Source organism: Procambarus clarkii, chromosome 29 (genome assembly GCF_040958095.1).
Source record: "Procambarus clarkii isolate CNS0578487 chromosome 29, FALCON_Pclarkii_2.0, whole genome shotgun sequence".
NCBI classification, from domain to species: Eukaryota; Metazoa; Arthropoda; class Malacostraca; order Decapoda; family Cambaridae; genus Procambarus; species Procambarus clarkii.
This window is the reverse complement of record NC_091178.1, coordinates 27682069-27686248: the sequence shown is the minus strand read 5'-3', so window position 1 is coordinate 27686248 and position 4180 is coordinate 27682069.

The window sequence follows — 4180 nt, the reverse complement described above, 5'->3', positions numbered from 1 at the left end:
TGAGAACCGACGTCGTGACCAAGCCTCAGGGAGCGGGGCTAGGCCTAAAGAGAGTAAGTCTAGTGTAAGCCATAAGCCACACAAGGTCAGTGGACCCCGCTGTTTTACTTGCGGCCAGCCAGGTCACAAGGCAGCACAGTGTAAGAAGAGCAAGCGTGCAGAAAAGGGGGGAACACACGCACAAATTGCTGGTCTGGGTGCCCACGAGGGAGGTGATCCTCTGGAGCATACCCTGGAGACAGCAAGAGGTTTAGTTAATGGTAAGTGGACCAAGGTCTTTCGAGACCGGGGAGCTACTACTCATATGGTCCGAGAGAGCCTTGTCGAGCCTGGGAACGAGACAGGCAGAACCATTCATGTAAGATACCCTGATGGTAACCATAAAGACATGATCGAGGTATCCCTGATTGTTGACACACCATATATAAAAGGTAAAATACGAGCGGTGAAATGCAAGGACGCTGTATACGGGTTGTTGTTGGGAAACGCCCCTGGAGTGTCAAATAGTAAGAGTCGGTCCTGTGGAAGTGATTCACAGAGAACGGGACCCACACCAGCTGGAGGTGACGTCACGCGCCAGTCAGCTGGTAGCCAAGCCATGGCCGCCTCCCCGGCTAAGGAACAGAGGCAGCAGGCGCAAGGAAAACGGGGAAAGTCTGCTCCTTTCCGCCAACAGAAAACGGGATCTAGTTCACAGGGACCCGGGCGGTCCGCTCCAGCTGGTGGCCAAGTCAAGGTCGCCACCACCCAGCCCAAGGAACAGAGGCGGCAGGGTAAAGGAAGTAAGAAATCTTCAAAGAGGAATCGGGAGGGGACAGGGCTAGTTCCCCACCCAGTACACACCGCATTTATTGCAGGGGGGTGTCAGTCATCAGTGATGACAGCGAGGTCGGTCAGCCACGATTGTATAATCGCAAACAGAAAGAGACATACAAAGATGTAAAGATTAGCGATCGACTGACCTCAGAACAGAGTACGCAGGCCAGACAGCTAACTAAGGAGTTCAGTGGCGTACTCTCGGATGTGACCAAGGTAGCTGATGTGGAAGGCTACCGAGTACCGCTAATGGAAAGACAGGCAGTACGCACCAAACCTTATCCTGTTCCCCATCACCTAGTTCCCCAGGTCAGGGCAGAACTGAAGGAGATGGAAAGAGAAGGGGTAATTGAGAAGTCTACTTTCCCCTATTCCAGCCCCATGGTGATAGTGAAGAAACCTGAGGGGGGAGTAAGGATTTGTCTGGACTTCAGGAAATTGAACTCGGTCATAGAGTTTGATGCAGAACCCATGTTTAACCAGGATGAGATTTTCGCTAGGCTGGCGCCAAGCAATTATTTTTCAAAGCTGGATCTGACGAAGGGATTCTGGCAGATCCCACTGCATCGAGACAGCAAGAGATGCACAGCTTTTATGACTAGTGAGGGGCTGTATCAATTTACTGTTCTTCCCTTTGGGCTGGTGAACGCCCCCGCAGTGTTCAACAGGACTATGAGGAAGGTCCTGGGGGGCATCGAAGGAGTGGAGGTATTTGTGGATGATGTACTTATCCACTCTACCACCTGGGAGGAGCATTTGCAACTGCTGAGGCAGGTATTCTCATGGTTGCAAGGAGTTGGCATGGTCGCCAAACCTACCAAGTGTGAGGTGGGATGCGCCGAGGTCAAGTACCTGGGGCATGTGATCGGTGGAGGCTGTGCCAAGCCTCTACCTGATAAGATACAGAAGATACAGGATGCTGTACCACCCACCACCAAGATGCAAGTGAGGTCATTCCTTGGTCTGGTGGGTTACTACAGGAAGTTCATTCCAGACTTCGCCTCTGTAGCCTATCCCTTAACAGAGTTGACAAAGAAGGCTGCCCCTACTAAGGTCAACTGGACGGGAGAGGAAGGAGCTTCTTTTGCTTGCTTGAAAAAGAAGATGGTCGAGCAGCCTATCTTGAGGCTACCCGACAAAGATAAGGAATACATCCTCAGAACTGATGCTTCCAACACAGGAATGGGAGCTGTACTCCTGCAGGAGCATGACGGCCTAGTGTGGCCGGTCGCCTACTACAGCCGGAAGTTGAGTGACGTAGAGCGTCGGTACTCGACGGTCGAGCGGGAACTGTTAGCAGCTGTGGTAGGTATTAAGAAGTTCTATCAGTATGTGTATGGAAGGCGGTTCACCTTCCAAGTAGACCATCAGCCTCTTAGCCACTTGGGTACATTGAAGAACGCTAATCCTAGAATTATGCGGTGAGCTCTATTCTTACAGCAGTTTAAGTTCAGGGTCGAGTACATCAAGGGGACCGATAATGTGGGTGCTGATTGGTTGAGCAGGTCGCACACGCCAGAGGAGCAGGTCAGTGACCCAGTGCTCAGTGAGGTAAGCGGTCTGCACTTAACAGATGAGGAACGTGATGCGTCATCAAGGCCGGAGGAGAGTGAAGATAGTGCCTCTCCGGGTAGTCCATCCCAGGGTGTTGCTAGTGTGTCCGGTATGACACAGACTGAAGCCGGAGCTGCAGAGCTTGGGGTTCAGCCTAGCTTCGAGGCGTCGAGCCGGCTAGAGCCTGGCCCTGGAGCCGAGCACTCTGCGCCTAAGTCAGGTAACACTACCCAGGACGAATCGGAGGAGTCGCCCCAAGTCTCTCAGGGCGACGACGCATAGAAAACGGAGTCTCCACCCACCACTACCCAGCCGGAAGTGAGCTGTCAAAGTGTGGGTGACAGCTCGTGCACAGTGCACCATTGAGCTGGTAAAATGGTGGGGTGTATTTCGCTTCCAGTGAAATAAACCCTTAGTGGGAGGTTGATGTCAGGGGACATATTTTCCCTGCTCTCTCGTGCACTGAATTAAGTACGAAATTGCATAGTGCACCAGTGATGTGCACCGTGATTCAACTTTCTGAATATAACTTTTCCACAGTCGTGTTGTGTGTCGTTGGTGTGGGAACTGACCTGTGAGATTTATATTTATTTAATTTTTATGAATTTATATTTACGTTAATTTATATACTTCGATAGCAATTTGTATAATGTTAAGTGGACTGTATTTCTGCAATAATCTCACAAATCGATCCTCTACACATTAGGGGGGTTTATTAAATTTATATATGCAGCCAATCAAACTACAGTAATAGACTACATACATTGAAGAGGTTCCTTATCTTATAGTACAGCAGGTTAGTCCACCAGGTATAACTAGGGTGTAGACACCAAATTATCCTCTTTGAGGTAGCTTCCATCACCCAGTAACTGGTGCACAAAATCTTGCTTCCTCGTCTTGACCTGTCAAAAGGGCGCTAACTGTGAAGCCAGGTTCTATATATGACAGGTATATCAGAGAAAACACTATACATGGAACAATAAAGACCTGGCTTAATTACCTTTAGTTTGAGGCTATGTCGTGCTCTAAATGGACCACCCTATATAATGACATTAATGGCCATAAATAAAAGATACATGGGTTTCGGAAAGAACACTTAACTTGAATTTGTTGACAGCGTGTGATAATGGTACACCTTTGGTTTCCATAACACTTCGTCCAAGTAAAATTAACAGGAGCCGAATTTGCTCCCGTGTGAGCCTCTGGTCTAGTATAAACAATGGCTGCCCTCCTTCCTCCCTGACGCCTGGCTTACATTGTCCAGATTTCAGAAAGTGATAGAAGGGTCACATTTACTCTACTTTAATATTGATAATTAAGTTAATTTATATAAGATGTTTTTATGATGGTAAAGTCCAAAGACTAATGTATTTAAGAATAATTCCCACCATAATAGGTGGAGAATATAATAGTATGTGGTGATGATATCCCGTTTTCTATAGACGGTAATTCCACTACAAGTTACGTTTTCTATGGGTTACTTGTTGGTAATACAGCAGCAATTATCTGTATGATATATTAAATGGTGTCGGATTTTCCGACAGTTGGACAGCCCGGGACATTTGCTAGCCATTGATGTCATTCTGATCGCTGTATCAGGTCTGTGAAGGAAATTACAGGAGGGAGTTGATTTCAGGGAAATTTTTATACAAGTCAAGTGTAGAGAGGGAGGTATAGGGGGTTAACGGCCGTAGACCACCCCCCCTATCACGTGTCCACCTCGTGTGAGAGGGGGTAGCGTCATGGGGCAGGTGCGGGATTGGCTAAGGGCCTGGGGCCTCAGAAATGCTGAACCGTGATTGGCCAAGAC